This window comes from Taudactylus pleione, unplaced genomic scaffold, assembly GCF_031769625.1.
Source record: "Taudactylus pleione unplaced genomic scaffold, aTauple2 ptg000282l, whole genome shotgun sequence".
NCBI classification, from domain to species: Eukaryota; Metazoa; Chordata; class Amphibia; order Anura; family Myobatrachidae; genus Taudactylus; species Taudactylus pleione.
In genome coordinates, this window is record NW_028284684.1 from 1,814,512 (window position 1) to 1,830,969 (window position 16,458).

At 43.3% G+C, this 16,458-nt stretch overlaps 1 pseudogene; it reads left to right on the plus strand.

Moving 5' to 3' along the window:
- The first annotated feature begins 7,025 nt into the window (after window positions 1-7,025).
- Window positions 7,026-7,144, plus strand: LOC148512100 (5S ribosomal RNA; annotated as a pseudogene).
- The last annotated feature ends 9,314 nt before the right edge of the window (window positions 7,145-16,458 follow it).

Genomic DNA, 16,458 nt, shown 5'->3' on the forward strand with positions numbered 1-16,458 from the left:
CACACCAGGTGACACCATCTGAGTGGGTGACACCAAAATAGCAGAGCTGCTCTGCTATTTTTATGTCACACCCATGGATGGTGCCACGGAGAAGCGATGATGGATTACGCGTACATGTGCCAGGAGTCGGGACAGGACAGGAGCACTGGACAAACCCCCATCATGTTGAGAATTGTGCCCCCAAGACATCATACACCAGGAGGTGTATCATCATGGATACAAGGCCATGTCCCTTTGGCGCTCACAGTAGCGCATTGGGTGACATCAACTTAAGTCACACCACTGGCACAATGTGCACATAAGAACAAGTGGCAGATCTAGCTCTGGTGTTCACATAAAAAAAACTCTTTAATTGTGTCCACACAAGTGTGACTTCGAGAGATATCGTCTAACAGAGAAGCTCCATGAATGTTCTAGGGAAAAAGTGGAATAGCTCTATATGCTGCAGAATATTTTAGTGGCAGGGACAGGGATGCAAAAGATATGGAGATTGTTTGCCTTCAAATAAGTTTTGAGGAGCAAATACAGATATTCCAGTCCAGCTAATTCCAAACAACTTCAAAGGTCTTGCTAAAAAAAATCACTGGTCTTAAGTTAACGTGCAATATTTAATCCAAAGGCATCAATGTTTCAAGACCCCAGCTATACTTTCATCAGGATGTGCAATACAGGGCCGTAACTAGGCACCGCAGGACAGGGGGCGCTGTTTGGGCCTTTAAATTTTCCTGTTTATTATCATTCTCGCTTGTAGCTTCTTCATCTTTTATCCCCAGCATCTCCTGGCCTGCCCTATCTCTTCCCTTGCCCTTCCCTATGAAGCCATGGCCCTTGTTTCAGATGCACTATTTATGACCCTATTTGAAAAATAGGGGCATGCCAATGCTCTCTCTAGGACAGGGCACCAAAAAGTATAGTTACGGCTCTGATGCAATATACAGGTTGAGTCTCCCATATCCAAATATTCAGAAATACGGAATATTCCGAAATACGACATTATTTTGGCATGACTGAGATAATGAAACCTTTGAATTTTGATGGTTCAATGTACACAAACTATGTCTAAGGCACAAATTATTTTAAAATATTGTATAAAATTAAATTCAGGCTGTGTGTATAAGGTGTTTATGAAACACAAATGAATTTCATTTCTGTACACAAACTTTGCTTGAGCCACAGAATTATTGAAAATGGTGTATAAAATTACCTGCAGGCTGTGTGTATAAAGTGTATGTAACACATAAATGCATTCTGTGTGTATATTGGGGTCCCATTCCCAAGATATTTCATTATGATATGCAATTATTCCAAAATACGGAATATTCCGTTATCCAACATACTCCTGGTCCCAAGCATTTTCGATATGGGAGTCTCAACCTGTACAATTAAAACAGAGTAAGAAACAAGTGCTTACCTAAATAAGAGAGAGTGTCCAATACAGAGGCTGATTAAGGCTGAAAGCCACCATCCCTGCAGGGAGTCGCCAGAAGATGACATCATGGGTGTGTGTGTCCTAGGATTGCAATGCATTGTGGGGTGGTTGCCAAGTAAACAAAGTAACCCTGCATAGTAAGAGTAAAGAGACAGCTAAAATACTGCAACAAAAGTATTCCACGGGGTCTGCAGCAGTGATGTATAGCTAATGCCGGAGGGATGGAAGGCTAATCAGTTAACCTATACAAAAAGTGTGCAAAAGCATACCTCCCAACATTTGCTAATATAAATTCGGGATATCCGCGCGCACGCTCCAGAAAAGGGGCGTGGCCTATACGTAAAGGGGGCATGGCCTAGCGGCATGCCCCGTTTGCCCCCCCGTGCTGTGAATAGATGCTGTGCACATGCGCACAGCATCTATTCTTGCTCTGCATACACGCTGCTCTGCTATGCAGAGCAGCAGTGTATGCTTCCCCCCAACTTCCCCCCCCACCGCGGGACGCCGGAACAGTCCCATAAAAAAAGGGACTGTCCCGCTGAATGTGGGAAAGTTGGGAGGTATGGCAAAAGTGTTATAAAAATAAATATAGGGGTCAGATAGACCTAAAAATCAGTGCACCTAGTTTAAAGTGTAAAAAGTGCATAGTTAAATAAAATTATTAAAAAAATATTCTATGTGCATAAAAAATGCTGGACAGCAGGCTTGGACTGGGCCGCCAGGGATTCGGGGTTTCCCCGGTGGGCCCCACTGCTTCAAAACCACGCCCACTAAAATGGGCGGGCGTGGCCTAGCGCTGGTCACCAGCGGTAAGATTTTACTGTGTAGGTACGTCACGTGTGGAGGGCGGCAGTTTCTATGCTCTGTGTGCGGGCAGCAGCTGGGCAGCACTATATCAGTGCTGTGGTCAGGGTCAGATTGGGCCAGGTGGCAGGGGAAATAGGCGGCCGGATCACTGTGTGTTATTTAGGGCCAGCTCAGCTGTCTATGAGCAGCCTGTGCGGCGTGTCATTAGATGCTTCCTGAAGACTAGTTAAAAATGAGTCTATAGGCTCCCATAGCCTGGAGGAAGTGGAGCCTGCTGTGCTAAAGGGTGGGGACTCAGAGAGTGACAGACATTGTTCTGTCCTCTCAAAATAGGCACCCGGCACTGGGACACGGGGGTTGGGTTACCCGGGAGTTGGACTGACTGCAGCACCAGACTCCATTGAAACCCCGCAGCATGTTCAAGGTGAGAAACTGCAGAGGGGTCCTGGGAGGCTGTCAGGACCAGACTCACCCCCTGCATATGTCCTCACACTTCTGCTCTGAGATTATCTAACCTACCAGCGTATCCCTGCTACAGGAGACCTGCAGGTACTGACTGCCCCCAATACATTCCCCTGTCACCCTGTGTGTCCCTACTACTTTTACTACCCTCACCAAGCCCCTACTACTATTTCCACTTGTCATGTGTTCCAATTATCCCAATACAGTCCCTACTACTACTTCCACCACCCCAGCTGTTATCTCTGTCCCTGCTACTACTACACCCAGCATCATCTGTGTCCCTATTACTAACCCCCAGGTGTCATCTGTGTCCCTATTACTAACCCCCAGGTGTTATCTGTGTCCCTATTACTAACCCCCAGGTGTCATCTGTGTCCCTATTACTAACCTCCAGCTGTCATCTGTGTCCCTATTACTAATCCCCAGCTGTCATCTGTGTCCCTATTACTAACCCACAGCTGTCATCTGTGTCCCTATTACTAACCCACAGCTGTCATCTGTGTCCCTATTACTAACATCCAGCTGTCACCTGTATCCCTGCTACTACCATCCGCCTGACCTGTGTACTTTCTATTGCTGCTACCCCATCCCACTTATCATTTGTCCCTACTCCTACCTGTCATGTTTCCCTACTACTCCCCCACCTACTCGTCATGTGTCCAAACAACTACATCGCTGAACAATAATCTGTATCTGTATCAGATGGAGAGTAATGATGATTTGCTCCAGGCACTCCCCTCGAGTTAGTATGTTAATTATATATATATATATATATATATATATATATATTATGGTAGATCCTCTGACTCTATCAAATAATTATGTAATCAATGGGAGTGGATATCTGTTCTTAACCACAATTTCATTAAGGCCTCTGTAGTCTATACTTGGTCTTAGCCCACCATCCTTCTTTGCAACAAAAAAGACACCTGCTCCAGCAGGAGAAGTGGAAGGTCAAATGAAGCCTCTCTCCAGATTTTCCTGGATATACTCTATCATGGCTTTGGTCTCTGGTAGGGACAAAAGATAAGTATGACCACGAGGAGGTATCTTGTCAGGCAATAGATCGACTGGGCAACCCCATTATCTGTGAGGAGGTAAGACATTAGCTTGTTTTTCAGAAAAGACATCAGCAAAGGATTGATATTCTTTAGGTATTGCTGAATGCTATTTCCCTCACAGGTCGTACTTTGGGGAGACAAGATTCCTGACAACTTGTACTCCACAAGAGAATCTGCATAGTGAACCAGCCAATCCTGGGGTTATGCTGACGTAACCATGGAAATCCTAGAATAACTTCATGGGGAGCTTTGGGTATAACTAGGAACCTAATATGCTCAGAATGGAGTGCTCCAAAATGAACCAAGACTGGCTGAGTCTCCTTAGAGACAGTTCCATTTAAAAGAGGTTGTCCATCTACAGACGTCAGGTAGATAGAGTGATCAAGAGTTGTACAAGGAATTTGTAACTTGTTTACAAAACTAGAGATCACAAAGTTTCCTGCTGCTCCAGAATCAAACAGAGCAGTGACAAAAACTGGTTTAGACTTAAGGTCTAAGGCTAAGGTCAAGACAGAATCTTTAGATTTTGGGGATGGACTTATTACTCCTAACTTGATGTCCCCAGGATCAGTTAGAAATGGGCATTTCCCGGCTTATGGGAACAGGAGGCCACCAGATGCCCTGAATCTTCACAATATAGGCAGAGGTTTTTTAATATTCGTCTCTGTTGTTCCTCTTTAGAGAGACGGGTGTGATTCACCTGCATGGGCTCTTCATCTGTAGGAGAAGAAGGTAGGCGGGTAGGAGTGGGTAGTGGGGGTGGCTTGTAACGGTCAGTTCTATGCTTCTCAGCCTGGCGTTCTCTAAAGCGTAGGTCTATTTTATTGCAGAGAGAAATCATATAATTAAGATTAGTTGGAAGCTTGAGGGTGACCAGATCATCCTTTAACCGATCAGAAAGTCCATGCCAAAAAGCTGAGCTAAGGGCTTCCTCATTCCACTTGAGCTCTGATGCCAAAATCTGAAACTGTACAACGTACTGACTGATAGGACGGGTTCCCTGTTTTAGAGTCATAATACTGGATGAGGCCGAAATGGTTCTTCCTAGCTCATCAAAAATCCTCCTGAATGATGTTAGGAATTCAGTATAATTGTCCAGAAGGGGTCTCAATGCTCCCAGAGTGGAGAAGACCAATCCAAAGCTGAACCGGTCAATAAGGACACGATATAGACCACTTTAGTTTTGACAGAAGGAAAATTATCTGGTTGCAAAGTAAAACGCACATCACACTGATTAAGAAATCCACGGCATAGCTTGGGACTGCCGTCAAATTTGCTTGGCATAGTTAGGTGCAACCGGGGGAGGAGCAGGTGTAACCACTGTTACATTTGAAGTAGTCAAAGTAGTTTGCATGATATCTTGACGTTTTACCATTTCTTGAAAAAACTGGACCATTTGGTGCTGCATAGTTTCCAGGTTTTCCAAATGGGTTGCTTTGCTCTGAATTAAATCAATTCTGGACTCCTGTCCCATGGCCGAGTCCATTGGGCCAGTGCAAACTGTTAGGATCTGGGTTTGTTGTGGACCCGGGGTGGAAATAGGAGCAGACACTTGAACAGACATAGAGGGGTATTCAATATGAAACATTAACTTCACTGTCGAAGTTAATGTTTCATATCGGAGTTTTTACCTGCGTTAAAGTATCGGGCGCGCGCCCGCTTATCCCCGTATTCAATATAAAATTAACGAAAACGGGAGCCTCCGAAGTTGGAGTTGCGTAAAGTTACGAATTTTTCCTTAAAAAATTGTAAGACCCCCCCTAAAGATTTAAAAACATGGGGGTTCACTATGGGTACCCCCGTTTTAGCCTTTAAATGAAAGTCGGGGATTTAAATAGCCGCAGCAGGTGTTTTTTCCCGACACTGAAGAAGTGATGTAGAAGAGCACTTAGGTTTTTTTTTTCATTTTTTTAAGTGGTCCCATCAAATTTGGGGTACATGAAAATGGGTACTAGCATATTTTGATGTCCCTAAAGTAAGTTTTTAAAAATTCTGCTGCTATAAATCTATTCTAGAAAACACCTGCCGCATACTTGCAGAATAGCCCTGAACCTATTTCCCTATTTTTAAACAATTTTTTCCCATTTTTTTTTTCACCCCAATTTTTAAATTAATTTTTTGGGCTGTCCCTATTTTTTTTTAAAACTTTTTTTGACACAGTTCTTTTTTAAATGTCATTCCCAGGGGTGCAGGTTATTTTTTTTAAGCCTGCACCCCTAAACCCCAATTCTGCACTTTTTTTCGACACCTATTCAATGGTGAAAAGTTATCCCCGTTTTTTATCAAAGACTTTTCAAAACTGCGATAAGTCTTTGAAATTGAATACGGTGTAAAAGTCAAACCTGCGATAATGACGTCAAAAGTGCGATATTAACGCAAAAACGATGTTTTCGCTCCCATATTGAATACCCCTATTAAACTGAAAAGTGGGTTTTTTAATGGGTGAACTTGTAGACATGTACACGGATAATATGAAGTCCAAAATATAGAGAGGGAAGTGATGACTAGAAAGTGTAGTGAAGTATGGATGGGTAATGTCCAAGTAGTGGCAGAACTAATCCAAATGGTCACTGCTAGGCTTCAGACAGGATAACAGTTTACTGATTGATACTGGTGAGATGAAATTCAGAGAGGTTATGGAGTAATTTGATTAGTAGCAGCTAATGAGTTAAGTGGAAAGTTGTACTCTGAGGGTTAGTGTAGAAACAGGATCAGCTGTGATATGAGCCAACAGAGAGCTAGGTAAATGGAGGCAGTGTAGGTACAGGGTTAACTGCACACTCGGGTCCTTTGGCAGGGAAAGGGTAGATAGAAGGTGCAGGATCATTCCAGCAGGAGACTGGGAGCAGGCAGGGTGATGCAGGCTGCTTGGAAGCTGGGATCCAGCAAGAGCACAGGTGAGAACTAACAGGCAGGTTTCAGGAGCATATGAACTCTGTTCCTCTCACTCAACCCCATTTTTCTCCTTGTAGTATGTGTTCTTTCTTTACTTGGCTTATGTGATTCATGCCCTTATTTGAACTTTTTCTTTATGATTCTATATGACTGCACTACATGTTGTCTAGTTTGTCTTCCACCGCACTTGTGTTGGACCATCAGATTGCCTCTCACCCCTCCAGTCTATTTCCTGACATGGGTAAGGGACTATTCTATTTGATACCTCTTGGTCTTTTGACTAACTTCCACTACCTGGTAGTGATCTGGTACTTGCCGGAGAAGTTCAGAGTGTTGGAAGAGATTCCTGTAACTCCTTTCTATAAAAAGTTTTTTACAACCATACATACACTGGATAAGCCCGATCTTGTCCGATCTTGAAAGCTAATCAGTGTTTGGCCTGGTTAGTACTGGGGTGGGAGACCCCTAGGAATACCAGGTGTTGTAAGATAATTCCTTATCGGACACTTACGATCTACCATCACATTTGAACTCACGGAGCCACCATGATCTACATCAGATGTAGGATTGATCCTTTGCTCATCGTTATTCAACTTGTTTCCTTATTGCACTGCCCTTGCCTTTTATTTATACCTTCCCATCCTCAACGCAACTGTCCCTGGTTGGGTTTTGTCCATATACAGTTGCTACGTTTGCTACTCTTACTTATAAACATAGAAATATATAGACTAATTTTTTTCACTAGATACCTGACTAGGCACTGAGGATAGTCTCACTACCATCATCAAGTACCCTGATTTTAGATCTGTGTTATATGTCTTTTTTTATTGTTGTTTGTTCAGCACTAACATGTTTTTTCTATACTGATTATTAACTATCAGCATCATTGTTACTTGCATTGCTTTGATGTAATACACTTTGTTACACACTTTCTGTTCACAGCCATATTCAATCCACGATATGGAATACACGAACCTATGTCATGCACCTTTACCTAGGTTACCCACCACACACCACCGGCCACTACCCTGCGGCTGACACTGGAAAGCGTGCGTCATGGAGACAACGTCACGCGCCGGGCGTCATGACATGCACAGTGATGCTCTGGCTGCATGCTGATGTCTTCCACCCGGAGACAGGCAGGAGGGGTGGTCACAGCACATCACTATTCCGATGTAGTCCTATAAAGGTATGTACACTTGATTACCTCTGTGTTCTTGATAAAAGTCTTCACCGAGTGAAACGTCGAATCAACTTCCACTGCTTTGTTATGAATCTTTTTAGGAGGTCCCGTGAGTGCCGCTGTATCTCATTTCTATATATATATATATATATATATATATTGTGATATAGTCGTGGTAGGGGGTCCCTCTCCTGGGGTAGATGGACACCTCCTTACACACAGAAGCCAGGAAACAGCACACCAGTCCAGGATTTTCGTGCAAGCTGGTTGTCCAATATAAACAACAAAATAAACAAAACATAAAAATAAATCCTAGCCTGTCTGGGCACTAACTAGACAGGTTATAACTCTTTCATGATTTTTGACATAAATGGGGTACCTTGGTCAGTCAGGATTTCATTAGGTATTCCCAACCTGCTAAAGACATGGACTAATTCTCTAGCAATGGTCTTTGTTGATGTATTGTGCAATGGTATCGCTTCCGGGTACCTGGTAGCGTAATCCATTATCACCAGAATATATTGATGGCCCCGGGCAGACTTCATTAATGGTCCAACCAAATCCATAGCTATTCTTTCAAATGGAACCTCAATAATGGGTAATAGGACAAGTGGACTTTTAAAATGCGGCCTTGGAGCATGATATTGACATTCAGGGCAGAATGCACAGTAGTCAGAAACCTCTTTATGGATGCCAGGCCAGAAAAACCTCTGTAAAATTTGCTCAGTGGTTTTTTCTACCCCTAGGTGACCTGCAGTTATGTGACCATGAGCCAGGTCTAACACGGGTCTTCTATATGCCTTTGGAACTATTAATTGTTTCACAATATCTTCCCCTTTCTTAGTCACCTGATACAAAAAGTCCTGGTGTACTGCCATGTGAGGATATGACAACGGACTATCAGGGTCTACGGATTTACGATCAATCACTTTTAAATTTTCCCTGGCTTTTACCAGAGTAGGGTCATTTAACTGCTCCACAGCAAAGATCTCTTTTCTGACTTCAAGATCAGGCAGACGATCAACTGGCTCCATAACACTTCCCATCTCAGTAGGAGGCACATCACTTGGTGAGCCACCATCATTCTGAGCATTCTCTGGTTCACCAATCATGCTAGAAAAGGGGAACACCTCACACTCTGAAGAAACTCCCTCTGCTACTGCATCAGTAACCTCCTCAAATGGGTTGGGGTTATTTACTTCTATAACAAATTGGCTTTCCCACAACTTCCAGAAGTGAGCAAAGTCTCTCCCCAATATTGCATCATACATCAAGCCATGCACCAAACCCACAGAGACTATCGCGGAACCACATTGTGTTTATATGTTCACCTCTGCAGTAACAATAGCAAGTATCCCCATGTATGCAGGTCACACCAACAGTTTTTCCCTTACGCTTCAAGGGGTTCACCAGTTCAGCTTTCACAAGTGTAACCAGGCTACCAGAATCTAACAGAGCCTCTACTCGGTTGCCTTCTACAGTAACTATACATATTTGCTTATATGTTTCAGCCTGTCGGTCAGCAGTACAGGCTGGCTGTGCAAAGAAAGACATTCTGCGATTGACATAAGCAGTATCACATTGCATAGGTTCAGAGGTGAGTGAACAATTAGCAGCAATATGGCCCAAACCACCACATCGGAAACATTGAATCCTACTATTATCAAGTTTATTACAGGGTAGGAACCTTCCTGGCCTGGCTGGCCTATCTGCAGGTTTCAAACCCACAGTCTTAAGTACATTCCATTGCCCAGCACCCTTCTCCCCTGGAACAATCTTACCAGTGATCATGGGAGATCGCCGTTGCGGAATCATGGCTCGGTGTGGCACACTCAAAAGTTCCTCAGCAGCCACATACCTCTCCACCAGTTCAACCAATTGGTCTGCTGTTTTAGGGTCTGCATGGCTCACCCACGTGCGCAGAGTTGCAGGTAGAGACCACAGATATCAATCCATAATGACCCTTTCCACGATCTGGGCTCCTGTTAGAGTCTCCGACTGCAGCCATTTTGTGGTAAGATCGACGAGGTCATGCATTTACGAGCGTGGAAGCTTTTCTGTTTGGAACTCTCAGCGGTGGACTCGTTGGGCGCGAACAAATACTGTGACTCCCAATCGAGTTAAGATTTCCTGTTTCAATTTAACATAGTCTTTCGCATCAGTCAGGCACAAGTCATATTAGGCTTTCTGTGGTTCTCCAGACAGGAAGGGTGCCACAAGACTTGCCCACTGCTCTTTAGGCCAATTCTCTCTTTCTGCGGTTCTTTCAAAGGCCATAAGATAGGCTTCCACATCATCATTCTGGATCATCTTTAGACCCGTGACTGACCCGTATGGTGTGAGTGTTAGTTGGAAGAGCAGGGGAAGCATCTCCTGATCGGACTACTAGCTGTTGTAGTACCTTTCTTAAGGCCTGTCAGGTTTCCTCTATGGCGACTTGCTTAGTTCTGGTAGCTTCCTGCTGAGCCCTGGTAGCTTCTTGCTGAATTTTGTTAGTTTCCTGCAGAGTTTTGTTAGCTTGGAGCAAGGCCTTAACAATGTCCTCCATGTTGTCTTTAGGTGTAGATTGGAAGCAGAATCTGGCTTCTCTAAGCATCTACTGATGCCACCTTCATGGATTCCATACAACACAGGTTGACATCCAAACAACAAATTGGTGTCTGTCTCTTTAAATTTTCAATGCAAAACGTTTCCTCTTGCTGCAGTTTTCCGTGTGGCTGCCCGCATTCTCCACCACTTGTGATATAGTCGGGGTAGGGGGACCCTCTCCTGGGATAGATGGACACCTCCTTATACACAGCAGCCAGGAAACAGCACACCAGTCCAGGGTTTTAGTGCAAGCTGGTCGGAACCAGTTTTATTGTGCAATATAAACAACAAAATAAACAAAACATAAAAATAAATCCTAGCCTGTCTGGGCTCTAACTAAACTGGTTATTCCCTCTCTACAAGTGGCAAGGCCTACCGCCTTACCACAAACACAGCACTTTCAAATTTCACAGTGTCTCTGAACAAACCTCAGTGTCTGTTCTCCCAGGGTATGTAAGACACTCAACCAAAACCTTAACACAGCTATATGAACCACTTGCAGATGCAACACATATATGCCATCCCAGATTTATCCAGTGCTTCTATCACATTATATATATATATATATATATATATATATATATACCAGGAATAAGGTGGCACTCCAAGACTTGTATCCTTGTGAAAAAAAATGGTGCTTTATTGCAACGTTTCGGGGTCCAGCACCCCTTCATCAGGACACACACAGTGAATACAACTCAGTGCAAACTTAAATACCCATTTTACAAAACTCACCTGTCCTGTCTCCCGCTGATCAGTGGCATCCTGCGCCTCACATCCGGTCTCAGTGCTGACCTCACACAGGAAGTAACATCCACCTAAGCCTCAGACGAGAGAACGGAAGAGGATAGCCACAGCACAGAGCACGACGTGTGTACACGTAACCTAGGAAACCAGTCACATGACCACACTGCCAGCTCCTGAATGTGGATACTATAAAAAACCCTCCTTATCTATTCACACTTCTAAAAACATATGAAACCAAAAACAGTATTCATATCATTAAAACAACAGTGTATATTAAATAAGGCTGGAGTGCACATAATCATAAAAAGGACATACAATGCCCACAAATCTAGTATACAATCAAACTAAATAATCATCACATGAACAATGTTTGTGATCAGCTATGTCATACATCGATCTGAAACATATATATATATATATATATATATATATATATATATAAAAAGAAAACAATCCTCCGGCACTCCTCCACACTGTGTCTCCAGACACGTAGTCAATTCTTGCTCCGGTGCCCTCCTTAGGAGGACAGCACCCCCAACGCACACTGCACCAAAAAACATAGGCGGCACTCGGAGACTGGTAAACAATGTCACCCCCTCGGCAGAGGGACTTTAATAGGTCGACGTTTCGGGGTCTTCCGCCCCTTCCTCAGGACAACAGAATATATATATATATATATAAAAAAAAAAACCTCACTAGTGACAAAAATAATTAATAAAAATATATACATGCAAATACACATGAGTGACCCCTAATCATATACCCCTCATCCAAAAAATTTGATTAGGCAAATACCATAAATTTAACAATCGCAAAAACTACGATGGATTTACCATATACTCAAAAAAACACTCCTGGACCACTCTGATCCAAAGAGTGCAACAATAATCTGCAGACTAGATATATACCAAATTATCTCAACAGTACTGCAGTAAAAACTAATTAAATACTACAGGCAAAAATATATACCCCTACTACTTAATTATTTAAAGTGGCATATGTCCATTTAATGCATCTCTACATCCAATGGATAACACCCACCTAACCACTAAAACACGTAAAAAAATAAAAAAAAATTGGATGACCTTACAGAAAACAGCCCAAATTTAATGCCTCATTTAAACCCTTAGGACTAACTGTGTCTAACCAGAAAATTCATTTACATTCCAACTGGAGCAGTTTACATGACCTATCCCCTCTGCGCAGCATCGGTGGTACATGATCAATAATACGGTAGCGCAGCATGACCATATTGTGCCTGGCCTCAGAAAAATGCCTGGCCACTGTCTGTTCACTAATACCAGACATCAGTGCTGCATGGATCTCTGACCTGTGCTGCGCCATTCGCTCCTTGAACTGCCTATCTGTCTTGCCCACGTAGTGTAACCCACATGGGCAAGACAGAAGGTAAACCACAAATTTTGTGGTGCAGGTCAATGGAAATCTGATAGAGAACAACTTGCCCGAATACAGATGAGAACATTTTTTACATGGCACCAAGTATGAACAGGTCGCACAACCTGTGCATCTATAGCGACCACCCTGTTTCTTGGCCACTCTCCGATCCCCACTCCAATCAGTGATATCAGTCTTCATCACGAGGTCCTTAATATTAGGACCCCTGGTGTAGCTAAGCATCAATTTACTATTCGTAAGACAACCCAACTCTGGGTCGGAGGTAACAAACGGCCATAAGCATTTAGCTTTTTTGCAAGTCGCATAACTCTTGTTATCGAACTGCTGGACCCAGGGTATCAAATCCCTATCCAGCTTAGGGCAACCCTCACATAAAAGCTCACTACGTTCTTTTGCTAGGGCCTTCTTCTTGGCCTCAACTAGTGTTTTCATAGGATACCCTCTTGCAATAAATTTCTCCAACATCACCTGTAACTGTATCTATCCTTTGGATCACTCGTTATTCTGCACACTCGAATAAATTGCGAATAAGACAAGCTATCTATTGCCGCTCTGGGATGAATGCTATCAAATTTAAGAACTGTGTTCCGGTCTGTCAATTTAGAGAACATTTTAGTATATATTTTACCTGCTCTGATCGAGATCTGCACATCTTAGAAGTTAATCACAGATTTGTTTACCACCATCACTAATTTAGCTGGACATTCAGAGGCATTATGCCTCATAATCAACTGATGTAACTCAGACTCTGACCCCCGCCTTAACAGCAAGATATCATCTATGGATCTAAAATATTTAAACACACAACTGTTGACTTTGGATTCAGAAAAAAATAAATCCTGCTCTACTATATGCATGTACGCATTTGCATAGGATGGAGCTACATGTGATCCCATAGCACAAACAGCTAATTGGATCCAAAAGCGACCATCATAACTGAAGTAATTACGAGTAAGCGTGAATTCTAACAACTTCATAAAGAATTCAGTATCAGGGCCAGCATATTTTGGATTACCCATAATGAGCCTCTTGATTGCCACCAAACCCCTATCGTGCGGAATGCACATATAGAGGCTGGTGACATCAATGCTTGCTAAGGACACATCATCAGGAATCTCATGCCACGTTTCACATGCCCTTATTAAAGATGATGTATCCTTGAAATGAGTGAATGTGCCTTGAATGCATGGCTTTAAAAAAGCATCAAGGTAGGCAGCAATCGGCTCACACAGAGACCCCCTGGCCGAGATAATTGGCCTACCAGGGGGGTTCTGTGTGTCCTTGTGTATCTTGGGAATTGTGTAAAAAATTGGGACCACAGGGCATTCTCTAAACAACACGCCCCTGATCTCATTATCAATAATATCTTCCCCCACTGCCTTATCAAGAATACATGCAAGCTCATGCTGAAAACCCATAGTGGGATCTTTACTTAACATTGAGTATGTCGTCACATCAGATTATAGCCTTTCACATTCCTTCTTATAATCATCAAGATCAACAACTACAATAGCACCCCCTTTATCAGCCCCTCTGATGATAATGTCTTTCCGGGAGCCAAGATCTTTAAGAGCTAAATGCTCATTCCTAGATAAATTATGATATTTCAACGGGGTGCATTCCTTATTTGATTGTTCCACAATCCTGGAAAATGTCCTACTAGAAGAAATAGTAGACTGCGGATCAAATGTCGAAGGTGGACCCAATTTTTTCACCTGTGCTGGTAATGCTTTATCAATGAAAGTACCCTTTTTGTGACTAATTTTTACCAAAGTATTCACATAAACGAAGTTTTCTCTATAATTTGTAATTATCTAATTTCCATTGAAACTCATGTGCCGTCGTTGGAACAAAATTCAATCCTCTACTTAACACCTGCAGTTCATCTGGTGTCAGGGGAGTTTGTGACAAATTGAATATCAAATCATGAGGCCCCTGGGCATATGTTTTGTGGTATGTTTTGGATCATGAGCAGTTCCTTTCCTTGTCCATACTCTTCTCTTCCCATCACTGAGTCAGAGTTATTTCCTTTTTCTACTATGGTTGGCGAACTAGAGAATGCGGAATGTGACGGTGGCCCGCCAACTGATGTTCCTCCCATTGAGGTGGGAAGTGTTGTTGGGCCAGGTGATCGTCTGCCTGCTTTAGAGGTCAGAAGAGAGGTCTTTGCCATGGAGCAGTTGAATGACCCTACTTTGGTAAAAGCCAGGGAGAATGTAAAAGTAGTTGATGGTAAACCTGGAGATCCTGATAGTCCTTTGTCCTATCCCCACATGGCAATGTGTCAGGATTTGTTATATCAGGTGACTAAGAAGGGGGAAGATGTTGTGGAACAACTAATAGTTCCCAAAGCCTACAGAAGAACAGTGTTGGATCTGGCCCATGGTCATATAATGGCAGGCCATCTAGGGGTAGAGAAAACCACTGAGCGAATAATGCAGAGGTTTTTCTGGCCCGGGCTTCATAAAGAGGTATCTGACTTTTGCGCATCCTGCCCTGAGTGTCAGTATCATGCTCCCAGGCCACATTTTAAGGGTCCACTAGTTCCATTGCCTATCATAGAGGTGCCGTTTGAAAGAATAGCGATGGATTTGGTTGGACCCTTAATGAAGTCTGCCAGGGGACACCAGTATATTCTGGTCATAATGGATTACGCTACCAGGTACCCGGAAGCGATCCCGTTGCGCAATACGTCAACCAAGACCATTGCCAGAGAGCTAGTTCATATCTTTAGCAGGCTGGGTATACCTAAGGAGATACTAACTGACCAGGGTACACCGTTTATGTCCAAAGTCATGAAAGAGTTATGCCGCCTGTTCAAAATCGAACAGTTAAGAACTTCGGTTTATCACCCCCAAACCGATGGGCTGGTCGAGAGGTTTAACAAGACGTTAAAACACATGCTTAGGAAAAGTGGTCGACAAGGATGGTAGGGATTGGGACTACTTATTGCCGTATTTATTGTTGGCCATAAGAGAAGTTCCCCAGTCCTCCACCGGGTTTTCACCCTTCGACTTGTTGTATGGGAGACACCCAAGGGGGTTACTAGACATTGCCAAAGAGACATGGGAGGGGCAGTCTAGTCCTTACAAAACGGTGATTGAGTATGTTTCTCAAATGCAGGAGAGAATTGCTGCGGTAGTGCCGATAGTGAGAGAGCACCTGGAACAGGCTCAACAGGCACAGCAGAGGGTATACAACCGCAATGCTCGATTATGCAGCTTTGCTCCTGGGGACAGAGTGTTAGTATTGGTTCCCACTGTGGAAAATAAACTTTTGGCTAAATGGCAAGGGCCCTTTGAAATCTTAGAAAGAGTGGGGCAGGTCAATTACAAAGTTTACCAGCCAGGGAAAAGAAAGCCGGAACAGATATACCATATAAATCTGTTAAAGCCCTGGAAAGATAGAACGGTACTGTCGGCCATCCGAGACCCTCCAGTAAGTCCAGTGCCCTTAGTTCCCGAAGTGACAGTGGCAAAAACCCTGTCGGCAATTCAACAACAAGAGGTCAAGGAGTTTCTGATTAGAAATAGGGTGCTGTTCTCTGACGTACCTGGGAAAACCTCGGTCATTAAACATGACATCATCACTGACCCAGGGGTTAAAGTTAATCTAAAGCCCTATAGGTTACCAGAAGCACAAAGAGAATCGGTGTCGAAAGAAATAAAAAATATGCTAGAGTTAGGGGTTATTGAAGAATCACATAGTGAATGGTCAAGTCCCATTGTGTTGATTCCAAAGCCCGATGGGAGTGTGCGTTTCTGCAATGACTTCCGAAAGTTGAACAGTGTTTCAAAATTCGATGCCTACCCGATGCCAAGAGTGGATGAACTGATTGAGAGACTAGGGACGGCAAGGTATTTAACCAC